Below are 27,974 nucleotides of genomic sequence, written 5' to 3' on the forward strand. Positions count from 1 at the left end.
GCCAAATGAATCTAGAAATATCCACTTATTCTAGATTTTCCAGTTTATTTGAATATACATTTTTGAAGTATTCCCTAATGATCTTCTGGGTTTCATTGATATTGGTTGTAATATTCCCTTTTTCAACTCTAATTTTATTAATTTGGGCATTTTCTTTTCTCCTTCCAGTCAAGTTGGTGAAGCAATCTTACTTATCTTTTCAAAGAACCAACTTTTTGTTTCATTGATTCTTTGTATAGTTTTTTGTTGTTGTTGATTTTTTCTATTTCACTGATTTTGGTCCTAATTTTTATTATTTGTTCCCATCTGCTAGTTTTGGGTTTAGTTTGTTGTTGTTTTTCTAAAAGCATAAGGCACATAATTGGATCATTTATTTGTGTGATCTGTTTTTTTTTTAATATAAGCTTTTAAAGCCATAAAATTTTCTCACAACATTGTCTTTGCTATATCCAAAGGTTCTGATAGGCTGTGTTTTCATTTTCATTAGATTCTAGGAACTTTTTAATTTCTTCCCTGTGTCCCTTTAGTTGGGACTTTCTCAAATATTATTTTGGGCTGGGTAGTACCTGGGTCATGGTATATTTTCTTGTCTCTAGGCTGGGTGTGTGTGACTCAGTAGTCAAACATTCAGCTTCAGTTCTCAAGATACTATTTGACACCCCTTATTCCACACAGGGAGAGGAAGCTTAGCTGCTTAAGCCAGCATAGTTGATAAACCACAGCCTTGAGATTATGGCAATCCCTAAAGCAGGTCAATCACTACTACTGTTATTTTTAGAGGTATATTAGAGCAAAGATGAATCTTCATGATCTAGAAAAACCCAAGGTAATAAGAATGGTAATGAGTGGGGAGGAGATGGAAGGATAATCCTAATGGATTAAACAAGGTGTGGGATCTTATGAGGCAGAAAGGAGAGCTGTCCAAGCTTAATAGAAGGGGCTGATAAGAAGGGGAAGTGAGACAGGTAGAAGAGATCTAGTTAATATTGTGCTAAAGGAGAGAGGAGGAACAGAAATGAAGAAAATTGAGTAGACAAACATAGACAAAACAAAAAAAAATGACCTGGCAATCTTTTTATCAGCTAAAAGTATAGGTAACATAACGATGGATCATTGAGTATACACACAGGATTTAGGACATTCCAACTATACTAATTGTGGCTATGGATGATTTTTGTTCTTTATTTCATGTGTTTGTTTCCTGTAATGCACATGTTAACTGAAAAAAAAAGTTTATTTAAAAAACCTGGAAAAAATAAAGTACAGGTAACAAAGGAGGGTTTGGAGTGGGAAAACAGAGATAGAAGAACATATGAGATAGATTGCAGTTCTAGTTGTAACCAGGGGAAAAGTATAAAAGAGGTCAGGCAATAGGAAAGAGAAGGAAAAGAAATGGATTGAGATTGAATACTGAAAGGCAGCTTTTGTGGCTCTTTTTGATGTCTACAGAGAAAAGGAGGGGGAGAAAAGCAGAACTAGAGAGAAAACAGGAGAGAGTACAAAATTACCCAACTTGGATGTACAGGAAAAAAATAAACAATACAAGCAAACACACAAAAACCTACACATCCAAAATGTAACAGTGACAAACAGATTGGCATATAAGAAAATTTCAGAAATTTCTATGGTCTGAGCAGGTGCTTTCCAACCATCAGTGTCCAATCTTTCAGTCCATTGGGTGACAGTCTAGACAGATACCCAACTCTGGAATTGCTCAGTTTACTCCCTTCAGCATCTTTTCCAGGGAGTAAACTTTGGATATCTGAATATTATCTCCAGGGAACGGTTTTGGAATCTGGCCCTCAATTTCCCAGTCTCACATCTCTCTTCACATGAAGCTTTCCCCTCTCCCAAGGTTGACTACTTACAGACTATTATTGTAATCTAGGCTCAGTCTTTTGTTAGGTGTCCCATTGGTGGCAGGCTTCTGTGGATGGGAAGAACAGGTAGGCAGCCCCCAGCAAGGATACATGCTCTGCGATTTCTCAGGTGGGGCTTATGGCTGTTAGCAGTACCTTCCAGTCCTAAGGGTTTTATTCTTTGTTACAGTGGGGATTGCTTTTTGGCTGTTGTTTCTTACTGGTTTTTCTGCCTCTGCAATTTGTGCACCGGATGTCCATGTGGAGCACCACGTGGAAACTTCTGGGCCCTGATGGAGTCCTGGTGCAGAGCACACGTGTTGGGGTTTCTGGGTGCAGGGGAATCCTGTGCCAGGCAGGAAGGGCCTCAGCAGATCTTTGGCCAGAGCAAGCCAGGTATGGGATTTTGTGCTCTGTGTGGGGGGTTCTGGGCACCAGGGGAGCTTCTGGGCTATTGGAGAATGGGTGCTGGGTGGTCAGAGCCTCAGCAGGTCTGTGGGCACAGCACAACAGGTAAGGACTTCTGGGCACTGGGCTGGGGCTTCTGGGCATGGGGGATGGGTGCCAGGCACACCAGACCTCAGTGGGTCAATGGGCAGAGCACATGAATCATGGGCTCCCGTGCACCAGGTAGGAGGAACTCCTGAGCACAGTGAGGGACCTTCCTCTGGATGCTTGAGGCTCTAGGCTGGGATTTCTGGGACTGCAGTCCTTAGGTTCTTGCTGCCACGATAACCTTTGACTCCTAGAGTGCTAGTTCTTTGCAGTTCTGCAGGGAATTTGGTGTGAGAATTGTTGTTCAGTAAGGTGTGCCTACAAGGTGGTATCACTCATCCCTATTCTGAAATCTTCATAGTGCCCATCTGTGAGCCCACGGTAGGCCTGTAATAATTATTTCCTAAGAGTAATTCCAATAACATAGAAAGCAGTCTGGTCTACAGTAGGAGCCACAGCCCAAGACTTTTTCCTCCTTTCCTTCCTTCTTGTGCCCCTGCTTCTCAGCAGGATCCAGAAATCCCTGTGGATTGCTTTCTGTTGGCCTTCTGAAACTTCATAATGATATATCTAGGGTGGATCTTGCTTTACTTGTCATGTTTGCCAGACCTCGTGATCTTGTAAAGTTCCTTTTTTTTTTTTTTTTTTGCTTTGATAATTTCTTCTCCATTTTCTCTCTTCTGGAGCATGATGAACGGTGAACCTTTTATTGTGCGTGGCTATCAAGCCCAGTCCCACGCATACTAGAAAGACATTCTCCCATTGAGCTACATCTGCAGACCTACTGCTGAACCTTAAAGGCTGCTTTTCATTCCATTGTGGCTTTTCCTTGCTCAACATTCTTGGAGATTTTGTTTACATTATCTACCAGTCCTTCTATTAATTTCTTTTGTTTACTTTGAAAATTGTAGTTTGTAGTTTGTAGGAGCTTCATTTGTATTCATTGCATTCTGTTCTTGCTTTATGGGTTGCCTGCTTTTTAAAACTTTTTATTTTAGTTTTGAATTACTGTACATTAGTAAATGAATATGTATTTGTATGATGGGGGTTGCTGGCTTCTTAAATCTCCCCTTAAAATATTATTTAGAAGTGAATTTCTCTATTCCACATATTATATCCGCAATCAAGTGTTTTACTTATCATGATTCTTATCTTCCTTACCACTGGTTTTCTTTTTATATAGTGGTTGTTGGTTGTCTCTTCATCTTTCAGAATGGAGGACCAATGCCTACCTGTAAACCCAGCACTTAGGAGGTTGAGACAGGAAGATCATGAGTTCAAAGACAGCTTGGGCTACATAACAAGACCCTATCTCAACAAAACAAGAGTGAAGAACCAGGTCAATTATTGCAGGAAGCTAGTGTGGGTTTTCTTTGCTAGTGGATTATTGGTCTTTTTACCCAATAGGCTTCTCCTTAGCTTAAGGTTGAAGATTCTGTGTGGTGAGGGCATTCCATGTTAACTGAACACTTTCTTTAAAGTGTGTGGATGGGACATGGATCATCAGATTGGGAGCCTCAAAGTGTTAGGGTAAGAAGAGAGGAAAGATTCATTCTCCTTAAGTAGGGCATTTTCTTTCAGTTAAAACCCATTTGCTTTTTTTCCCTTTCACTTTTTTGTTCTCAAGACAAATGTCAATGTTTCACATGTATATAAGGGTGAGAAGGAGAGGAGTTTAGGACCAATTGTATAATGACTCACCCACTCACCCATTCTCCTTATTGTTAATGGTTTATTCCTTTTTACTCTTCTACATGATTATCTGCATTTCAACATCTCACTGGATTTGGCTAGAATCCTCTGGAAATCACTTTTCGTTCTGCTTTTTTTCTATTTTTCTCAGATCATGCTGTATGTACTTCTAAACAAATATGGGAAAATTTTAAGAATATCTATAATTTGCCAAACAGAAAGATTATTGCTCCTGCTATGGTGGATTTATTTTCAATAGGCATATGGTGTGATCTTAAAAAAAACTTGATATTATGACATGTACATTATTATATCCTGCTCTTTTTATTCATGAACAATTTTCCAAATCACAAAATGATCTTTTACAATATGATTTTTAATGACTACATGGTATTTCACTTATGAACAGACAACAATTTACTTACTAATTCTATTACTGGAAAATTTTCGTGGTCCCAATTTTGCTTATTTCTTAAGTTATTCCTTAACTTAAGTATGAATATACCTTTCATATTTGGTCTTTCTTGTATACCTGTAGTGCCCATCTTAATTGTAATTCAGAAATATACAGGTATACTTTGTTTTATTGTGCTTCACAAACACTGCATTGTTTACAAACTGAAAATTTGTGGCAACCCTGTGTCAAGCAAGCCTATCAGTACCATTTTCCAACAGCTTCTGCTCACTTAGTGTCTCTGAGCAAATTTTCATAATTCTCAAAACATTTCCATTTTCCCGTTCTGATTATATATCTGTCACGTGCTCTGTGATCAGTCATCTTTGATGTTACTATTGTAGTTGTTTTGGACTGCCACAAATCATGCCCACATAAGACCATGAACTTCATCAATAACTATGTGTGTTTTGAGTGCTGTACCAACTAACCAGTCCCCTGACTCTCTTCCTGTTCTTGGGTCTCTCGATTCCCTGAAACACAGAAATATTGAAATTAGGCCAATTAATAACCCTATAAGAGCTCTGCAGTGTTCAAGTTAAAGGAAAAAATGCATGTCTCTCACTTTAAACCAAAAGCTAGGAATGACAAAGCTTAGTGAGGAAAGCATGCGAAAAGCCAAGATAGGCCAAAAGTGAGGCCTCTTGGGCCAAACAGTTGACCAAGTTGTGAATGCAAAGGAAGATTTAAAGGAAATTAAAAGTTCTCCTCCATTAAACACACAATTGGTAAGAAAATGAAACAACCTTACTGCTGAAATGGAGTAAGTGTTAGTGGTCTGAAGAGAAGATCAAGCCAGCCACAACATTCTCTTGGGCCAAAGCCTAATCCAGAGTAAGGCCCTTACTATGTTAATTCTGTGAAGGCTGAGAGAGGTGAGGAAGCTACAGAAGAAAAGTTTGAAACTAACAGAGGTTGGTTCATGAGGTTTAAGGAAAGAAGTCATCTCCATAACATAGAAGTGCAAAGTGTAATAGTGAGTGCTGATTTAGAAGCTTTAGCCAATTCTTCAGAAGATCTAGCCAAGAGAAGTAGTGAAGGTGACTGCACTAACCAGTGGAATTTTCAGTGTACATGAAACAGCCTTACATTGGGAAAAGCTGTCATCTTGGACTTTCTTAGTTAATGAGGAGACATCAATACCTCTCTTCAAGGCTTCAAAGGCAGGCTGACTCTCCTGTTAGGGGCTAGTGCTACTGGTGACTTTAAGTTGAAGCCAATGCTCATTTACCATTCCAAAGATCTTAGGTGTGGAGAACAGATTATGAGAAGCCTATGAGAACTGGACATAAGCAAGGCGAGATGCAGATCAGCTGCTTTTCCTAAGACGTTTATCTGTAGGCTGAGATTGGCCTAGCCCCAGCCACAGAAGAGGAAAATGCAGCTTCCTATAAGTTATTTAAGTTCAGAGAAGCAGGAACACAGATTTTTCCTGTAACAATGTCACGCCCCTCCCTGAGAACTGCTGCTTCACCCTGTTTACCATTGGATATAAAAGATTCACTGAAGGAGTGGCAGGGGGTGGGTTTGCCTGAGGTTTTTGCTTTTGGCTTTTGGCTTTTTAATGTGGGAGGCTTTGGAAGGGAAAAGGATTGCTGAAGGGAAAAGGCTGGAGGGAGATTACTGAAGGGGGAAAAAGGATTGCTGAAGGAGAATTGCTAAAGGGGAATTGCTAGCAAGTCTGAGGACTGAGACTTTAAGAAAGCTAAAGAGAGAGAAAAAAACCACACACACAGACACACACACACAAACCAAAAAGGAAAAACAAAAAATAACAACAACAAAAAAAGAAAGCTGAAGAGAGAACATGGGACAGTGCGAGTCTGCACTGAGAACTTTTACATAGGCGCTTTAGAAAAGCTAAGCTAAAGAAAAGCTAAAGAGAACATGTGACAGTGCAAGTCTGAGGGCTGAGATGTTACGAGTTACGCATATGCAGTTTTTAGATTCGGCTGTTGTTGTTTGCAAGTCTGAGCACCGAGGCTTTAAGAAAGCTAAAGAGAGAACATGGGACAGTGCAAGTCTGATGGGACAGTGCAAGTCTGGGGGGCAAAGACTCTAAGATTTTGCTGAAGAACAGCTAAGAGAAAATATGGGACAGAGCGAGTCTAAGGAAAGAGGTTTTAAAGAATAGTGAAGCAAGGTTTTAAAGAAGACATTAGAAGCAAGGTTTTAAAGAATTGTAAAGGAGTAAGGCCTTAAAGAATAAAGATAGAGAAAAGAAGCAGAGTAAATGAAGAGAATAGTAGAAAAAAGAAGTAATGAGGGTTGTGCATCTCCACCCGAGTGCCCAGCATACCTGATCCCACTTTCTGTCTGTCTGTCTATTCTGTGTCCTTTCTGCATCTCCCATCGCCTCCAGTTAGCCCTAGTTAGGTTCAGTAATAACAGGAGGAAGAAAAAACTCACTCCACTTAGGGTCCTTAAAAATTATAAAATCTACTCTTCCTGCATTCTATAAATGGAACAACAAAGCCTGGATGACAGAACATCTGTTCACAACATGGTTTACTGAATATTTTAAGCCCACTGTTGAAAGCTACTACTCAGGTTTAAAAAGAAAGATTCCTTTCTAAGTATTGTGTTCATTGATTGTGCACCTGTTACTCAAGAGTTCTGATGTAGATGTACAATGAAATTAATGTTGTTTTCATGCCTGCTAGCACAACATTCTACACCCCATGGATTAAGGAGGAATTTTGACGTTCAAGTCTTATTATTGAAGAAATAAATTTCATAGGTGTCTAGCTGCCACATGTAGTATTAATCTGAAAACTCTGGGCAGATTAAAACTTTATGGAAAGGATTCACCATTCTAGATATTATTAAGAATATTCATGATTCATAGGAGGAGGTAAAAATATGAAGATTAACAAGAGTCAGGGAAAGGTTGATTCTGAGCCTCATGGATGCCTGTGAAGAGTTCAGGTCTTCAGTGGAGGAAGTAACTGAAGATGTGGTAGAACTAGCAAGGGAACTAGAAGTGGAGCCAGAGGAGGTTATGGAATTACTGTCATCTCATGATAAAAGTTGAATGGATGAGGACTGCTTCTTATGAATGAGCAGAAAAAGTAGTTTCTTGAGATGGAATGGAATCTACTCCTGGTGAAAATGCCATGAACATTGCTGAAATGACAACAAAGGATTTAGAATATCACACAAACTTAGTTAACAAGGCAGTGACAGGGTTGAGGGGACTGACTTCAGTTCTGAAAGAAATTACACTGTGAGTAACATGCTATTAAACAACATCATATGCTATAGAGAAATCTATAGCTATAGGAAATCGCTTTCTTATTGAGAAAGGAAAAGTCAATTGATCCAACAAACTTCACTGCTGCTTATTTTAGGAAATTGTCACAACCACCACAACCTTCAGCAGCCACCACTCTGATCAGTCAGCAGCCATCACCATTGAGTCAAGAGCTTCCACTTTCCACTGAAAGTTCAGACTATCATTAGCATTTTGCTACTGATGAGATTTTAAAAATCAAGATATGTACCTTTTTTATTTATTGACTTATTGATACTGCATATTTATTAGACAAAATTAGAGTATAAACATAACTTTTATAGAACTGAGAAACTGAAAACTTTTGTGCCTCAGTTTATTGCAATATTTGCTTTATTGCAGTTGTCTTAAATTCAACCTAAAATGCCCTCAAGATATGCCTATTCTGGTGGAGTGGTTCAAGTGGTAGCGTGCCTGCCTAGTAAGCATGAAGCCCTGAGTTCAATCCCAGTACCACAAAAAATAAAAAGAAGAAGATAATGCCTGCACTCTGTTTGATTTGAGCAGCAAAGTCATTTGTTGAAAAGAAAGCAGGTAGCCAACCACACAATCGCCATAAGTCACCCATACATATAGTTAAGGGCTTTTTCTTAATTTTTGAAAAGAAAATTCCCTCTTCCCAAGCACTATAGGAGATCCACTTTTACCACTCACATGAAATTACTTCAGAGCATTTCGTCTTCAAGTTCTGTTCTCTTTCTATACCAGTTGTTTTCCTCCATTTATTCTGATCAGGCCCACCCATAACATTTGTCAGGCATGTAGCAAAAGTACAAATCTGAGTCAATGTTACTAATTTTTTTATGGTATGGGGCTTCCTGCATGCTGGGCAAGCACTCTACCACTTAAGCCACATCCCCAGCATAAATATTTTAATGCTACAAATTAATCAAAATTTTAAATAAGAAGATAGACTCTATTTTCCTTCCTTGACCAATATATCTTTGCAATAACCTAGAAGGCTGAATTCTAATTTACAGTTCTTGTTCTGTGCCAGAATGTAGCAGTCAAGAAGAGTAGCCAGTGCGTGGCCTTCACCACAGACCCTTGGCCCACCTTCCTCCTCCTCCTCCTCCTTCTTCTCTTTTTACCACCTGAGATCTCACTATGTTGCCTCAACTAGTCTTGAACTCCAAAGCTCAAGTGAACCTCTTACCTCAGCCTCTCTAGCAGCTAGGATTACAGGCCTGCCACCACACCTGGCCTCTCCCCTCCTTGTATACCTTCTACTTAATCCTTCACTTGACTATGGACGCCCCAGAAGAGGTTTTGTGTATGACCTGGACATAGACTTAGGGTTTTTGGTCAGAAATCAAGGATCCCAGTACACAGCGCATGGTTCAGAAGAGGGGGAATGCAGGCACTGGATAGGAATTTCTTCAGAAGAGACCTCATTTTGTATGTGTGTATGGTGGCACTGGGACTTGAACTCAGGGTTTGCTAGGCTGGCAATCTACCACTTGGGCCACTCCACCAGCCCTTTTTTGTGTTGGGTATTTTTAAGATAGAGTCTCACAAACTATTTGCCTCGGCTGGCCTCAAACTGTGATCCTCCTGATCTCTGCCTCCTGAGAAACTAGGATTACAGGTGTGAGCCACTGGTGCCCAGCCTGAGACTTCATTCTTATGCTAGGATGTGGCTAGAGAAAAGCCAGAGTGAAACCCGGTAAGCAGGGGTCTTGGTAAGAGCTATTTCTAGTCCAGCTTGCACTCTGTTTCCTCCTGAAGTCTTATCTCTGGTACAGTTCTCAGTGACTTCACCTTTGCCTTTCATATTGCCAACCAGCATTCAACCCCACTGATTTCAGTCGGGTGAGCTTTTTCTTTGCTACTGGTGATTGAACCCAGGGCCTTGTACATACTAAGTGTGTGAACTACCAATAAGCTACACCCTCAGCCACATTTGAGCATCTTAATCATATAGTCACTGTATTACTGTTTAGCTATTTCCTAAGGGTAAAAAGACTTCCTGACTCCCTCGGAAGGGGGGACTAGGTTGATATAAGTGTCAAATATGATGAATATTGGATAAATTGAATGACACTGAAATACTATACTAGTATACTAACTTCATATTAATAACTTTCTTTGTTCTCAGATTAATTGCCTTATTTTATATTTGCAACATGATGATAAATATTTTTGAAAATGCAAAATGAAAAATAGGGCTAAGGTTGTAAGTCAGTGGTAGAGGACTGGCCCAGCATGCATAAGGCCCTGATTTCAACCCAGCAATGGAAACACACATATACATAAAACAAACAAAATATCCCAAAAAACATCTTTTCGTGGGTAGAACTAGCATTGTGGTAAAGGCTACTATATGTCTAAGTAGCTCCAAAATTTAACTATTACATGGAAAATTTTAAGTTAGCAAATACACTAGATAATTATTTCCAAACAGAGGATAACTCAGCCTGCCATTAACAGTACTATCTCCAGAACTGAAAAATAGCAACAGCAACCAAAAAAAAAAAAAAAAAAAAACTCAAGATCTTATTTAGAATTATCGCTTCCAATATTGAACATGCTGATAAAAACATTTTCAACATAGCATACAATTTATGAAATAATCAGTCAAATCACAAACTTTCCTGAGTACATTCTATTTTCTAAGCATTGTGTTGGGCCCTAGGAATATTCAGTAGTCAAGTAAGAGAAAGTCCCTTGCTCAGGGAGTTTATATCCAAGCTAACTATAGCAGAAGATACAGATACATTTATCATTAGCCAGTAGAGTTGTAAGTGCAAGTATAAGCCAATGAGTATGCAAGGGTCTGAGGAAGAACTCAACAGGTCCAACAAAGTCCTTCCTGCTCTTCTGCACCTGCCATGGCTATCAGAGGCATAATAAGAAGAGCAGCACCACCCCAGAGCCACCTGCTCACCTCTCCTCAGGTTCCATCTTCTTCCTGTAGGCCTTTCATCACACCAGCAGCTCTTATTTTTCTGAAGACTAGACTATTCATCCAAGTCCTGTAGTGTCTTGGGCTTGATTTTGAAAACCCTAGTAAAGGCTCCTGAACATTATTCCCAAGCAGTTTGCTTAACAGCTAATTAGAGACCACTGAGAACTAAGAGTCTATGACTACTCTAAGTTGTTTTTATTGTTTCTGCTTTTCACTAAATCCTTCGAGTGGAGGAAATGGGAAGGGGGAGAGAACATACATATAATTTTGTTCAGACTCATATTTGCCTGATCCACCCTCAGCTCCCAATGGGTTTAGGCTGTATTAGCAGCCCTGAGGCCCAGCGAGGCCCAGCAAAGTGACCAATCCTCACCCCGTGGCTTCTGTGAAGGCTAAGGCAGACTCAGGGGGCTGCAGGCAGCAGGAGCTGGGAAAGCCGGGATTCAGGGAGCACCACGGCCCAAGGTGAGAGAGCCTGATCTCCACTTTGTGTCTATGTAGAACTAGTTCAGGGAAGCTTATTGGGTGGATCACCAGATCTACTAGAGGTTAAAAAGAAGAAAATACATTTCCTTTAGACGTCCAATGCATTAAAAATTTTAACCCTGGCCGGGCGCTGGTGACTCATGTCTGTAATCCTAGGAGACAGAGATCAGGAGGATTATGGTTCAAAGCCAGCCCAGGCAAATAGTTCGAGAGACCCCATCTTGAAAATACCCAACACAAAACATGGCTGGCGGTGTGGCTCAAGTGGTAGAGTACCTACCTAGCAAGTGGTATAGGCCGTAAGTTCACACCCTGTACCATGCCTGCCTACCAAGGCAGCTCACAACAGGAGTACCTGCTTCTTCAAAGCCAGGAAGAATGAGCACAGAGCTGATAGCAAGGGGGAATCTCACCAAAACAGCATGATTCTAGGAGTGACACCCCTCACCTTTGCCATAATGTGTGGGTTAGAAGCGAGTCACAGGTCCCATCCACACTTGTGGGGGAAGGGTTCTGCAAATGCGTGAAGATTGGAAAACAGAGAACATAAGGATAAGTAGATGGCTCAACTTTTTAAGTTCTGTTCCCAAATAATTTCCTTCAATCTTTATACATTTCTGAATAATCCATTTTTAAATTGTGGATTAAGAATAGTGGTTTGGCCAGGCGCCAGTGACTCACACCTGTAATTCTAGCTACTCAGGAGGCAGAGATCAGGAAGATGGAGCTTTGAAGCCAGCCCAGGCAAATAGTTCATGAGACCCAATCTTGAAAAAAACCCATCACAAAAAATGCTGGTGGAGTGGCTCAAAATGTAGGCCCTGAGTTCAAACCCCAGTACAGAAAAAAAAAAATAGTGGTTTGTCTTAAACCCTTTGTGAAATGAGACAAGATGTCAACATAAATAGAAAGAGCAATAATTAGTTCTTCACGTATGGAGGCACTAAGACTCTTCATTTAAGAGATTGGAGGAGATGGTGCTCTTGGGTTTATTTCGTAATCACATTCATGCTTTCTCACTTCGGGTTTCCCTTGACCACAGGCACATATTTCTGAAGAAATAATTGAGAGGTGCTGTGACTATAAAACAAACAACAGCTCTGTGTAATAAGCATCAAGTAGTTACCTGGTCTCTGGCCTTGGCCTTTTAACAATAGCTAATATTGGGTTGATTTATCCAAAACCAAACCAGCAAGTATTCATTAGGAAAAATTAAATCTATCTATAAATATTTATCTTATTACCATCTTATAATAAGTGTTTAAGCAATGGGGTTGGCAGTCTGAATCGCAGCGTGTGGAAGCAGTAGGTGGTGGGGTCTCCAGGTATGTTGGACTAGCCTTTTCTCTGCCTTCCTTATTTGAGTTTCAGTGGAATTTGGAATGGCTGGTGGTAAGGCTGGGAAGAAATCCGGAGAGGCCATGACAAAGGTGGTTTCCCGCTTGCCTCACAGAGAGTGGGCTTGCAGTTCCCAGTGGGCCATATTCATGGACACCTGAGACCTAGGACAACCAGCCATGGCTGTGTGCAGCACTCCATCCTGGAGCCAAGGTACTTGAACTGGCAGGAAATACACCAAAAGATTTAAAGGTAAAGCGTATTAGCCCTCGTCATTTGCAACTTGCTATTCATGGAGGTGAAGAATTGGACTCGCACATCAAGGCTGCAGTTGCTGCTGGTGGTGTCATCCCCACAGCCACAAATCTCTGATTGGGAAGACAGGACAGCAGAAGACTGTCTAAAGGATGCCTGGGTTCCCGGTTATCTCAGGCCTCTGAATACTCTAACAGCTGTCCACTGCTTGTGATTCCAGTGGACTGTATCTCCGTAAAAACAGTTTTGTCTTTTTTTGAACTTAATTAGCTTTCCAACCAACCGAATTTCTGCTTTCGAGTCTTAACCATATTTAAGTGTTACTGTGGCTTCAAAGAAGCTGTTAATTCTGAAGTAGTGGGTTACGACTGAGTTGACTGTTTTTGAAAAACTTCGGATTTTAATTGTGATGCAGAAGTTATAGTAACAACATTTGGTTTTGTATAGACATTGTTTCTACTCTGGTGGATAAGCTCAATAAGGGTCATATCCACCCCCCCCAAAAAAAAAGAAGCAATGGGATTATTCATTTTATTTTTTCCCTACGAGTAAAACTACATGTAATGATACCCTAATCAGCCATGGATTTGATTTCTTGAGCAGGCAGGTCACTGCTTATACTTAAGGTGTCCTTTCATGTGATACAATATAAATAATAAGTCATTACCTATTAGGTAAATTAATGTGCTGCCACTAAATAACTAGAGTGAGGACTACCATTCTTGCTTAGTTTTTCTAAATATTATTCTTATAATTTGCAGTAATTGTTGCCATTCATAGCAGTCTTGTAATAGAAAGAAAATTGTGAATGAAGGAATTAAGGTAGATGGTTGTTTCCAGGCACTGGTGGCTCATGCCTGTAATCTTAGCTACTTGGGAGGCTGAAATCGGGAGGATTGTGGCTCAAGGCAGCTCAGGAAAATAGTTTTTGAGACCCTGTCTGAAAAACAAGAAAAACCAGAGCAAAATGGACTGGAGGTGTGGCTTGAGCAGTAGAACACCTGCTTTGTAAACACAAACCCCAGTCCACACACACACAAAAAAGATAGATGAATGTCTATTCTTCTACAGTGTATTTGGCATAAAGTGTTAGATTTTAGTCATAAATATTGAATGATATTCTATGAGACATTAAATAATTTTTAATGCTTGCAAAGGTAGCTTTAGAAAAGAAAATTAATTTTTAAAAAATTCCTGCACTTGCTTAGCAAGCATGAGGCTTTGAGTTTAATCTTCAGCACTGAAAAAAATTTCCTTCTGTTCATCAAAAATCTATCTCATCATCTCATTAAAATTGGATCTACAGACTACCTCAGAGTGAGAGGCCCTGGGCTCCATGCAATGAAAGAAAAAGGGAGGGAGGAAGGAAGGAAGGAAGGGAAGGAGGGAGGAAGATGCAAAACAAAGCTCCCAAAGTTGCTTAGAAGTTTAGAGGAAATTCAAGGACTGCTTGAGCTCTATGTCTGAAAAGAAGGTCACCTCCCCCTAGATAGTGTCACAATGTGGTAGCAGAGATGTTTCTTAGCCTGAGTTGGAAATGTTCTTTCTATAAAAGTGAGTCTTTGTTGTACCCTAAAGGAGAAGAGGGGTGGATAAATGGGGGAGGCTGCTCCTAAGTAAAGATTATGAGCAATGCATGGCCGGAGAGAAGGCGTTGTGTATCAAGTTTAACTCCACTGAGATTAGAACAGTGACTCTGGATTGCACATTCAATGATAACCAAGAGACACAAATCTGAGTTTAAAAACTTTTGTATGAAAGCAGATGGCTACACATTGTCTCATGGAGGAGGTGGCAACAGGGCCCCATGCCAGGCCTGTACACCCCAGAAAGCGGTCAGGCTGTTCTGTGCTTAGTTAGTTGCTCTGAGAATGCTTGAACTGGTATCCTCACCCTTCCTTGCTTCTTTTCCTGAACTTCCATAGCAGGAAGTTGTTAATCCTACTTTGGTTTTATATCTAGAGACCTTTTTTCTTTTTAATGATACTCCTCTTGCTCATTTCTCTAGTTCTTGTCCTTTAGGAGAACACGTTTTGATTTCCAAAGAGTTTAAAAGCAAGCATCTGAAAAAGAACTACTTTGAAAGATGATCATTTTCTCCCTAAGCCTTGAGAAACTCATATTCTTACTTATCTTAGTCTACCATTAGTGATCTTTTACACTTGTACTTAGTAGGTATCGAGTACGTGAAATAATGAAAAGAATTTGTCTGTTTCCTAGTAAATACACTTACACATGTATTGTTCTTATTTTGCAATGGGGCCATACCTTCCATGAGAGCAAGCATTTCACAATTTTATTATCAAGTTGAAAAATTTAAAAAATCCATTTAAAGTATCACTATATAATTGCTTATCTCAAACAAAATTAAAATAATTGAACCACACTCCCCTCCAAAAAGGAGGGGAGCAAGAATCAGAAAAATTCAGAGTAACATTTACTGGTTACAATAAATGTTATCTTAATGTTACCTTTGTTACAGTGAACAGTTTCATTCATTGGGACTTACTCACAGGCTTCTAGGAGATTTCACCAACAGGAGAGAAGGTAAGGAGAAGTAAAGAACTTGTAGCCTTCCTAACTAGCTAGCACAGGGTTCAGGTAGCCACAGGATTATCTTCAGGATTCTTGTCTCTTTTTCTTTCTTTCAAACAGAGAATGAAATTTACCTGTGATGAAATGCAAAAAGTGAGCTCACTTCAACAGTATATGTACTAAAATACAAAAAGCACCTTCAGATTCCTTCATGTCTGTTAGGACGAACATAAGGAGTGTCATGTTAGGACCATTCCCCTACCCTTCAAGGGAGCTTATTGGAAATACCCCCTCCCCCCACTTACTAGAAAAATCGAACCTGGCCCCAAAGAATGATAAAAACCCATTTTAAATTGTTATCAGCGAGCATGAGTCAGTTGAGCAACCAACTGACCTAATCATCATTTATCTCCCTTAGTTACTCCTAGCAACAAGCCAATCACAAAAATTTTCCCCAACTAACCAGTTTCCTGGCACTTTGCCACTAACCTCCTATAATTACCCCCAGTCTGTAAGTCACACTGGGCATGAGTGTCAGCTGGAGACCCTCTCCATAGGTTTCTTCTCTCGAATAAAACCTGGCTGACATTGAGCCATCTTCCACCTATCTGTTGATGCCTTTTTTCAGTCTAACAATCTCCAATGTCACCTTCACCTCCAATCCTACACCAAAGTTTGTCACAGTTTCAGCCGTTCAAATAGGTTGCTTCTTGAGTGATTGCAAGTAGTACCTGAGAACTTAAAAGACTCTAAATACCTTAAGATAAGCTTTTATACAAACCACAGTCTTTTCCCTCCCAATTTTTCAAACACTGTTGTTATTGGTTGGGTGGTCTAAGGAGATACTGGTCTGGAAGATCTCAGGTCCTTGTGTCTCCCAGAGAACTGGACAGAGATACAAATTGCAAAGCAGTAGCCAAGCTCTATTGAAAGAAAAGGAAAGAATAAGCACCACAAAATAAAAAGTGGTGGGCCCTTGACCAGGTGGCACAAAGGTCCAATCTTTGTTCAAAGGGCAATTTATAAGTTGTAAGGGCAAATGCGGTATGTGGGTGGTGGGGGGGATCTGGGTGGTCTATGCAGGAATAACTAGGGTGATTGACAGATTTGGTTAGCTAGATTTCATTATTCTGCACATACACTTTTGTTGATCTCCAACACATTTGTATATATGAAACACAATCAATATTCATTCATCTTAAGTAGAGGGCTTTATCTGAGAGGTCAAATTGAGGACAGATTGCCCTTTACTGGGAAATCTGCAATCTGAACCAGGGAAGAGACAACCTTGTCTTTGGGGGAACTTATATCTGCAAGGACAAAATGAAATTTGCAACTGAGGGGATGTCTGAGGGTGGTACTGGAAGGGGAAAAGGAATTTAGCATGGGGTGATCTTTTGTTGAAGAGGATGAAGTCCCATGGCGGTTACTTTCCTGTCACAGTGAGTTCACGCTGTTTAAAAGAATGTGGTCAGCCAACTATCACCCCAAGCTAGGAAAGCACCTGTGTCTATTCAGTCCAGAAAGCCACTACTATCTTTGCATTTCACTGGCATTTGTGTCCTTTGTCAAGGCTGTCCTCCATTATCTTGGCTGGCGACTGTTGTCCACTGGGTGATCAGGCCCACAGTCCCAGATGGGGCACAAATTTGAAGTAATCCTTTGACAATGGACACTCCCTCCCTCCTTGCCAGGGTTAACCAAGGTAGGCCTTCCCTTGGGTTTAGCTACTCCAGTCCTCACTTCTGTGAGTCCTTGCCAGGCCATTCCCCAGCTTGGAAGTCCTGTGTCATGCCAGCTCTAGCGTTTACTCTAGTGGCCTAAAACCACTGTCCATGAACCACTGTCCCTGTTCCCCATGGACTGTTCAGCTTTTTGTTTTCAACTCTTAAATCCCAGAGGATGTAGGACCCCAATCTCTGGAGTGTAGAACTCTGGGCCGGCCTCCTTTTATGCACCTACGTGCAGGACTTTCAGGACTTAACGTGATTCATACACCTACACAACTCTGCCATCTCCGGCTGCAAAGCAGGACGAGAATTCCTTTTATCTCCAGAGGCACACATTGAAGCAGACATTCATTTTAACTTCCACTCCTCTCAGATCTACTCTTCTATCACGCCTCATTCTCATCTCCCACCTGCAATAATTGGCATGTTTCTGTGTTTTTTAAGCCATCAAATCTTGACACCTACCTCCTATTTTATTGGATATGAGGCAAGCTAAGATAGGAAAAGTTTGGGACTCTTAAAACATACATGTCTTACTATTGTATTTCAAGTTGAACATTCTTCTTTTTCTCTAGTTCTTCTTTTTAATTGCAAATCTGTTTAGGTTATTCACACCCTGGCAGAGGCAACAGGAACCACCCCACTCAGCACAGGGACCACCCATGCCCCTCCCCACTCAGATTATTAGTGGTTGGAAATCACCAAGGTTCTTCCCTTCCCATAGGATAGTGTAGGTTTCAAAAGCACCTGGAAAGACGAAGATGCTCTCTGCTTCCATCTTCTATCTGATCCTGCCATGGCTTTTTGAAACTTTTTGCCCTAACCCTTAATAAACTTTCATTATCACCCTCGCTAAGTCTCCATATCCTGTTTGTGTGCATCCATATGAGAGAAGAATCTGGATATTCTGTTTATCAGCAACGACATCAGATATACTAAAAAGAAGCAAAGGTAAGTGAAGGTGAATCATAATGATAAGAAGTCTATACCTACCAAAATAATCATTACTATACAGATCTAGATTGTGTGCCCACTAGTTACATATGCATGTATGTGTACATACATGAAGTGGTTGCTGTAGTGATAGCTTCTCTCAAGCTATGTAAATGGAAAAGAACACTCCCATAGGCTTCCCTTGGCCCACAAAAGATACAGCTCAGTGGGTCAGCATTTGCTGGCTAACATTATTAGGATTGGCAGCTATTAGCAAGGCCTTTGAACTATAAGTTTTCTACCTGCCAAGAACCCTAATAGTAGCAGTCACTTCAGTGGGAGGCTTAGTTTCAATCTTAAACACACCAACAGAACTTAGGATGAAAGGTCCTTAACAGTGACTAAGTTTCTTATGGTCTTTTCCATGGGAAGACTGCCATTTCTCTTTCTTCTTGGATTGGATCATTTATGAGCGTGGTTTTCATTTAGAGTCACTATGCAATATAAAGTATAGCATTAATGTAACCATTTTCCTCATCATGACTAAAGCTTTTTGTTTGGTGATTATGGTCTGGGAAGATCAGCACAATCTTGAAATGACTGATTGAAGAGCTAGCCTCTCCAGACCTTGTGTCACCTACCTCTCCAACTCCTTCCCTTGGGCCTTGTTTCATAGTCAGCCTTGAAATAAAATGTATCTGTTCTTTTCTGGAATCAAATGAATAGAGTGGAGGATGGAAGAGAAGGGAACGAGGGAGTGCAGGGACTGGGAACCCTCCCTCCTCCACAGTCACCGTCCTTACCTCTTCATGCCAAGTACAGGAAAGGGGAAGAATTATAGAATTTTTAAAAATATTTTTAAAATATGCTTTACATTTAGTTACTTTCCTATTTCTGTTGATGCAAACATGTAGCATTGTTACACATTTAAACTTTAATTTATTTGCTAAGGCGAAGAATTCCATGATTTGTCAGAACTTATAGAATTCACAGATCCTGGGAGCTCAGGCCCTTAGGGCTGGAAGGAAATTCAGAGATGAATGCTCCCATTAGAGAGGGGGTATTCAGAGTGGTTTAGCAGGTTAGTTAACAGAGCAGGGATCCATGTTTATTCTCCTTGGTTTAGAGCTCTGTTGCAAAAGCTGACTTCTCCATTCACTCATTCTTCAAACAACATTTGAGTTCCCACCATGTGCCAGGCCCAGTTCTGGGCACAGTTCTTGCTCTCAGTGAATCTCTGTCTTAGGCAGTGCTGAGTGCCTCAGGGAAGGTACAAGGTGCTGTGGGAAGGGTGAGAAAGTCTAGAGGCTAGAGCTCACAGGCTTCTATAGGTGATAATGGCAGGTCATTTTGGTGTGTCTGGAACATAGGAAGGGCAATGTGAGGAGAAGGGATAAAGGAGGGAGGAGGCTACAAAGGGATGTAGTGCCAGATCCTGAAGAAGAGTACAAGCTGGTGGAGAGCCACAGAAAGACCCTGAGCAGGCCAAGGACCTGGGAAATTCTGTGTAGAAAGACTCCTCTAAGGGTGGGAGCAGTACCTCAGTGGTAGAATGTTTGCCTAGCATGCACAAGGCCCTGAGTTTGATCCCCAGGCCTGAAAAGTAAAAACAAAAAACAAACAAATATACCCCAGTATGACACAGAAGGGTGAAGAATTATTAGGGTAGAACTTGCCAGTGTGGCTTTGAGCCAAGATAACCTTTGGTGAAGCTGGAAGAACTTGGCAGCCTTCTCTAGTGGCCTTGAGTGGTTATTCCAGTGTGCTGTACAAAAGGTGTCATTTTCTGTGTGTGCTGCAGTGAGACACAGATTAGAAAGCACTGCCTGGGAGGAAAGCAAAACTCTAGGTGGAGAAACTGGTTAGCTAGGAAATCTAAATAGGGATCGTATTGATCTGAGCTAAGAGATCAATCAGGACTTTGTAACTCACTGGGTGTAGGTAGAGAAGGGAAAGTAGAAGTAAGAGACCCTTAGTATGTAGCAAGTGGAAGGATGACAGTGTTGTTCACTGACATTGGGAATATAGGTAAAGAGCCAGTTTGTGAGCAGAGACCATGAGTTAGGACACTGTCATGGTAAGGTGCCTGGAAGACATCTTCTAAGTGATATCCAGCAAGCATGTGACTCTGCAATGGAGAAGAAGGTCTGAGTTACATGGATTGGAGACTCCTCAACATATCTGCTAACTAAAGCTCTAAGGTCAGGCAGTAAGGTGGCCAAGAGAAATGTATGGAGTAAAAGGAAAATGAATCCCAGGAAAGGAATATTGATATGGAGGCTAGGGCATAGAAAAGAAGACTTGGTGGGTCATGCCTATAATTCTAGCTCCTCAGGAGACAGAGATCAGGAGGAACACAGTTTGAGGCCAGCCCAGGCAAAAAGTTTGTGAGATCCCATCTCAACCAATAAAAGCTGGACTTGGTGGTGTGTGCCTGTCATCTCAACTACATAGGAAGCATAAGTAGGAAGAATTGTGGTCCAGGCCAGCCCAGACGTAAATGCAAGACCCTATTTGAAAAATACCTAAAGCAAAAAGGACTGGGGGCATGGTTCAAATGGTAGAGTGCCTGCCTAGCAAGCGCAAGACCCTGAGTTCAAATCCCAGTAGCACCAAAAAAAATAAAAGAAGAAAGGGAGGGAGGGGGAGAGAGAGAGAGAGACACAGAGAGAGAGAGAGAGAGAGAGAAAGAAAGAGAGAAAGAAAAAGGAAAGACTTCTAGCCTGGTTGTGGACGCGTGCATCTGTAGCTGAAGCAGCTACTCAGAGACTGGAGGTGTGGCTCAAGCAATAGAATGCCATTTTTGCATGTGTGAAGCCCTGAGTTCAAACTCCAACTCCAGTTTCACAAAAAGAAAGAGAAAAAGAGGAAGGAAGGAAAGAAGGAAAGAAAAGATACGGCCAGGGAGGAAAGAGGTGTCCTGGAGGCCATTTCCAGAAGTGGCTAAAACCTTGTAGATGACAGAGGGGGTTAGGGCTCTGAAATGCTCTAGAGGCCTGTTGTGTGAAGATGTAAATAACCCCCAGCCCCCAGCATCCATATGGTCAATATGCACATACAGTGTTACTTATTTAAGCTGAAAGGGAAAAAGTCGTTGTTGTCTGGGTGTGTGGGAAAGATAGATGAAAAGGAAGTAGAGACCCTGGGAGGTTTAGGTAAACGCTCTAGTGATTGGATAATAAGGGACTTTGTGAGACTTGGGTGTCTACCTGACAGAGGTTTGAAGAGACCTTTGTACACATGCGTGTGTGTGCGTGTGCATGTGTGTGTGTGTGTGGTGCTGGGGACTGAGGCCTTTGCCAGGCCTCACTTCTATGCAATGCCCAGGACCACTGTTTGGCTGGTCGCCCAGAGTAGCTGGGGCATGGCGAGGGCCAGCCTCTAAGGGCTTGCAGAGGCAGTTCTCTGATTAGGATCTTGAAGAGAAGAGCAAGGCTCGCATGAGTCACCCTGCAGGGCCACACCACGTCACTGGGCAAACTTTGGGGCTTAGGTCTGCTGGTGGTCAGAACAAAGGAGCAGACACAAAATGTGGTACCATCTGCATCAAGCTGGTGGGAGTGGGTTATTCAGGTACCCGAGAGTGGGATAAAAGGCAGCATTATTTGGAATGGCTGTATAAGACAGGGTTCCTTAAAGCAAAATCAGTTTTCTGGAAGCAGAGGAAACTTTTAGTGAAAAGGTAGAGTGGATGAGGGAATTTGTTTTTCTGGGAATAACGTTCTGAAGGTCACAGTTGAAAGGAAAGCTTAGGAGGGCGTGGAGCTGTGGAAGACCACATTAGGGAAAGGAAGACCACAGAAGAAAGGAACGGCCAAAGATGGCAGTGACAAAAGAGAATCAAGACTTTGGGGAAGAGAGAAGTTGGGACATGGGAATGGAAAGGCAAATTCAGATCTCATGAAGAATCTGCTGTGCTCCCAAGCCATGTAAAGTCCGAGGCCTTGCTCCATTCTTAGGAAAGCAACGCTCTCTGTGGAATTTTTCTTGAGGGGATTTATTTGTGACCACCATGGTCTGTGAACTTCCAGGGCAGGGTGGGAGTTGGGGGATACCATTTTCCACTGTCTCCTCTGCCCCTCTGAGGTTAAGTCAAAGCCTTTAGGTTAATATCTACTGATGTAGTAGGAGTGCCTTCATTTTATATTAACCTTTCAACAACTCACCTTAGTGTCTGGTATTTGCTAGCTAATTCCATGCACAACATCCTCACATGCTCTTACATGAGCAGACCTAACTGTCCTATCATGACTCCCCTGCCTATCAGGTACCCACAGGCTGGATCCACCCAGGTTACCAAGGGTGGCAGCTCAGCAAATCAGGCTGTGGCCAAGGGGTGGTCAGGTCCTGGCTCCACCTCTGTATTTCATAACAAGAAAGGGACTGTGTTTGATCAGACAGAAAGAGCAAGCAAAGCAAGAAACAAATAGATTATAACAGATATGGAATATAGTGAGACATGGATATATTCCTTTAATAGCCGCTACCAACATTCTTCTGTGTAAAATTATTTCAGAGGCAGATATGGGGTAGAGTTTAAACCTGGTGTTAGTGCAGACGCATGCTTTAGCATGTGTCAGAATCTCTGGAGGGCTTGTTAAAACAGACTGCTGCCCTCCAGTCCCTGGGCTCTGAATCAGTAGGTCTGGGTTAGGACCTGAGTGTTTTCATTTCTAACATTTCTGGTTGCTGCTGATGCTGCAGCATCAAAGACCACATTTTGAGAACAGCTAGCTTAGGAGAAGGAGGGCATTACCTGAATAACCGAGGGGAAAAATTGGGGGCTGGAGAAAGGGGACTCTGATGGGAAGGAGGAGAGAAAAATAGAGGCAATGGGAGTGGTTGAATGCTGTGTGGTACCCACTAATTTTGGTAAAGACTTGATAAATAATATGCTTGTGATGAAGATATTTCTTATGGATCCTGGAAACGAGATTGAGATCTGCCTTCTAGGATGACATGGGAGTTCAACAAATATTACCATGGGGTCAATGGAACTTAAAACGATATCTGTAGAAATTTTCGGATCTCTTATGGGAGCACTTGAAAAATCCCACAGGTGGTAGAAATTGAGGGTAGGGTGTTGTTTAAAGAAATCGAAGCTGGGCATGGTGACGCATACCTGTAATCTCAGTACTTGGGACACAGAGGCAGGAGAATTGTTCAAGACCAGCTTGGACTACACAGCAAGTTCCATGCCAGTCTGGGCTATATAATCTCCAGTTTTTGGAGAACATATCTCCAAAAACTAAAAGAAAAAAGAATTGCACTTTAAAACTCAAGGAACAAAATTAAGTAAACCAAGGGACAGGGGTGAGATTTGTGTGCCTTTGCTGATCTATCCTGCTTGTCATCCAGGAAAAGTACTTCAGGGAGAACATTATACATCATACATTCCCAGGAAGAAGTGACAAAGTCTAACATTCCAAATCCATCAGGTGACAACAATGCATAGGAACCCAGGAAGACAGTAGCTTTTCCCTCGGCTTAGAACAAGAATGCTTTTGAAGGCTGTAAATAAATCCATGTGCTAAGTCCATGGTGAAAGAGAAGGCAAGTACCCACGAACTTCATCTATTGGTAACTGGGGGAACAAAGAGGTTTTTCTGCTTTTGTGCAGCTTTTACCCCTGAGTGGAAGTTTGTAAGTGGAGGCAATTTCTATACATGTCACACTTTTTTTTTGTGAGAGAGAGTCCCTCCTCTCCCTCTCTCTCTTTTATACTGGCTCTCCCTTTGTCTACCAGGCTGGTCTCAAACTCAGGCTCCTCCTTCCTCTGCACTGCCTCTTGAGTGCCAGGATTACAGGCATATGGCACCTTGCCAAAAGTCACTTCTCTTGTTTCTCATAGCTCCTTTTCTATTCCACTAATCTTATTTTTCCAATTGCTTAATTTTTCCTTGAAGTAGTTCATAGTGATTTTTAAAAGTTCTATTAATTTTTTTATGTGAATGAACTGTATCTTGGATTTTCTGAGCTGGCAGAGAGCCTCTCATGGTCCGTGAGTCTAGTCTCACCCGGCTCAGAATACCATGACTTTTAAGACAGAATTTCATTAATTTTTAAATCAGAAAAATACTTTCAGAACGCAAATTTTATTTCATACTAGAGTTTTCAACTATTTCATGAATCTATAGGTTTTTCTCTTGAAAAGGGAAAAAGGATAACAAAGCTTTATAGTAAAGATGAAAATAGAAAGAAAATTTAACTTTACTGTGTTGATACTCTGCAGAGATGATAACCTTGTAAGTGTGTATATGAAATTCAACTGAACAAACTGGTCTTGTAATGAGTTTATTTTAACAAGCTTCCAACAGAAACTTGTGATGAGTGCGACTATGTGGGTGTACAGAGTGCACTTGGAGGTGATGGTTTCATTCCACAGCCCACATGGCACTTTGGTCAGGAAGACTGGCTGCTAAAAAGACCAGGACATTTGAAAATCATTCAAAACTATGAATACTGGATAGTCTAACTTCAGACAGTTGGCATACCAAAACCAGTTCAAGCAGGGACTAATGCTGAACTTGCTCTTGGTGTCTCCAAGTCCTTCAAATCCAGCTTCTCGGAGTTATCTTGTAAGTGTATGAAATACTTGTATCATTTTGTTTCACTGACTTAAGTCCATATAAAGTCTCATTGGTAAACAGCATTCTTTCAAGAATCACTGTTATTCCCATTGCATTTGCAAGATATAGATAGATAGAGATCGATTGATCGATTGATTGATAGATAGATAGATCTGGATAATTGGAAGAAGGTAGGATTTGAGGGTCCCACTCATTAGTCAGTACCTAGTTCAGGACCCAATATCTATAAAGCTGGACAAATGCTTGGGAATTCTTCATTACATTATAATAGTTGTGGCTTAACCATTTTCATTAAATAATTCTGGTTTCTTTTTATTTTCTCTTTCTTTCTTCCTTCCTTCCTTTCTCTCTCTCTCTCCCCCCTCCCTCTACCGCTCCCTCCTCCCCCTCCTTCTCTCTCTCTCTGTCTGTCTTTCTGTATCTCTCTCTCTCATTCTTTCTTTCTGTCCTGGGGATGGAAGCCAGAGCCTGCACATGCTAAGCAAGTGCTCTACCAGTGAGCTACAGCTCTGACTCCCAGGTCTAGTTTTTGATATTGAGTTTAGCACAGAGGTGGTATTTAAGGATAATGAAGAGCATTTATTACTCCACTGATGTTAGAGTTGTTTTGTGGCCAGGATTCATTTCATTGTAAGTGATAAAAACTTTACCCAAGACAGCTCAAGCAAAAAAAAAAAAGTTGTTTAGTTCTTATAACTGACCATCCCATAGGTAGATAGAATGCCAGCATGGCTGGATCCATGGATTCAAATGATGTCATTTATTTGTTCTCTTTCGCTATCTCCCTACCTTGCTTTACTCTGTACTAGTTTCATTCTCAATGACCCTTTTATACAAAAGCACAGAGAGGGTCACCAGTAACTCAAGACTCCTATAATACATGGAAGGGGAATATCTTTTTCTTATGATTAACTCAAAGGACAAAGGGAAGAGGGGTTCATTTGTGTCTGGGCCTTCCCTGGAGCTACAAATGATCCCAGGGGCAGATGATGGGACACTTGGATTGGGCAAGTCCAGAACATGAATCTATTCTGCTAGCACACGCGGGTATAGTCCTTTAGATGAGCATTTAGAGGGGAAATGAGTACACACCTCATGGGCTTACTCATTATTTTATACTGGTTTAGTAATTACTCATTTCTTTCATGATCATGTGGTTAATAGTGTCTGCTAGGTATCTATACTCTAAACTTAGGTGTGGAGAGAAACTGAGACTGTACAAGTCTTCTGCTTCTCATAACATGCACTCGTGGATTTTAGCCCACACTGATGAATTTTACCAGCAACAATTATTATTGTGGTTTTTGACAATTAATTTTCTCTTCCCGTCACTCCCACACCATTTATTGAAATTCTATTGCAATGAAGTGCTATTGCCTCTCTGCTTTTACTTAAGTATTCAATTATTTATTCATATCAGTACAGAATTATGGATGCAGATTTTACTCTGTTGTATTATTATCATTATCTATTTAGTTGTTCCACTTGTCTTAGATTTCACTATTCATAACTCCTTCAAGTTGAATCCTTTTGCAATGCCTTTGTGTTAGTCAGATTTATCATCACTGTGGCAAAATAGCTGCCATAAACAACTTAAGGGAGGAAGGATTTATTTTAGCTCATGGTTTCAGAGGTGTCAGTCCATAGCCTTCGCTTCACTGATTCTGGACCTGTGGTGTGGCAGAACATCCTGGCAGAGGAAGCCTGTGGCAGAGGCTGCTCACCTCATGGCAGCCAGGAGGCACAGAGAGGAAGGACTGGAGACCAGGTATAACTTTCAGAGACCCACCCCAGTAACCTGCTTACTCTAACTAGGCCCCAACTCCTAAATAGCACCTCCACAGCTGGGGACCAAGCATTCAACACATGAACCTGTGGGAGACATTTCATACTGAAACCATAAGAGCATTCATCATTTTTTAACCACTTTCTTACTTTCTACTATTATAAGATGCTCCAGAGGAATTTACTTTCCCTGCCTTTACACTGGAGTCAATTATTTTACTTCTCCAAATAATGGCTCCTCTTATTGAAGAATAGTGTTTAGAAATGATGATCTGGCCTCTAGGCACATTCATTATGGCAGTCATATCATTGCTGAGCTAGAAAATACACATGCGTCTATAAATATGCACACACATCTGTGAATTCACATTGATTCCCAACCATTACCCACAGGGTTCCTCCCCTGTATGTATTTATTTATTTATCATTTATAGATTGGTCCTTGCTACATTGCCCAGGCTGGTCTTGAACTCCTGAGCTCAAGCAATCTCTCTTCTCAGCCTCCCAAGCTGTGTTACTATAGACATGTACATACAACCACATCTGGCTCATCTCTTTATTTTTCTTCCTTTTTTTTTTTTTTTTTTTTTTTGGTGGTACTGGAATTTGAGCTCAGGGTCTCACACATGATAGGCAGGCACTCCACCAGCCGTTTTGTGTTGGGTATTTTAAAGGTAGGGTCTCATGAACTATTTGCCAGGGCTGGCTTTGAACCATGATCCTTCTGATTTCTGCCTCCTGAGTAGCTGGGGTTACAGAACTTGAACCTCAGGTGCTTGGCTACCCTCTTCTTTTATTCCTTCTTTTTCTCATGCTGAGAAACATTGCTTTCATTTTTCACAATATGTTTATTTGCTCAATCCTATAATATACAATGTTTCAGACTTCTTAACTCATGATCTGTGATAAACTTTTTTTTTCTGTGTTTTACAATTGATAGTAGAACCTATTTATTAAACAAAATTATTTGGTTGGTTCTTCTCTTCCTTACCTCTTTTAGCATGGGTATATTATTTGTTGTTACTTTTGTTTTCCATTTTGACTTTTACCCACATTTTAGTTTTATTCCTGTCTCTTTTTCTTTGTTTGGTACTGGGAGTTGAACTCAGTGTCTCACACTTGCTAGGCAGGCCCTCTGCCACTTGAGCCACTCTGCCTGCTGTGTTTGTCTTTGGAGCATGGGAAATTCTAACGTAGTTCTGAAAGCCAAAACTAAATGAAGAGATGTAGTTGAGAAAAGCTACTCTCCTCATGGTTTTCATTGCTCCATTCTTTCACTCCTTTCCCATTCATCCCCTGTAGATAACTGGTCATTTCTTAATTTTTTGATAATATGTCCTGTGTTTCATTTTACATAAATGAGAAGATATACATATATATACTTATATCCTCTTCTTTCTTAAATGAAAGTGCACATTACAGATATCTTTTTGCACTTTGATTTTTTTTCACTTAAAATTATATCCTGGAAATCATTCCTTATCAGTTTGTAAATACCTTCCTCACTCCATTTTATAGATGACTACTACTCCATTGCATGGAGATACCATAACTTATTTAACCACTATTCTATGTATTGGGCATTGAGGTTGTTTTTAACATTTTGCAAATACAAATAATTC

General features: G+C 40.9%; 1 pseudogene; it reads left to right on the plus strand.

Annotated features, from left to right (window-relative positions):
* Positions 1-12,568: 12,568 nt before the first annotated feature.
* LOC109697244 (histone H2A.Z pseudogene) lies at positions 12,569-13,056 on the plus strand (annotated as a pseudogene).
* The last annotated feature ends 14,918 nt before the right edge of the window (positions 13,057-27,974 follow it).

The sequence above is a fragment of the Castor canadensis genome, chromosome 5, assembly GCF_047511655.1.
Source record: "Castor canadensis chromosome 5, mCasCan1.hap1v2, whole genome shotgun sequence".
Classification (NCBI taxonomy): domain Eukaryota; kingdom Metazoa; phylum Chordata; class Mammalia; order Rodentia; family Castoridae; genus Castor; species Castor canadensis.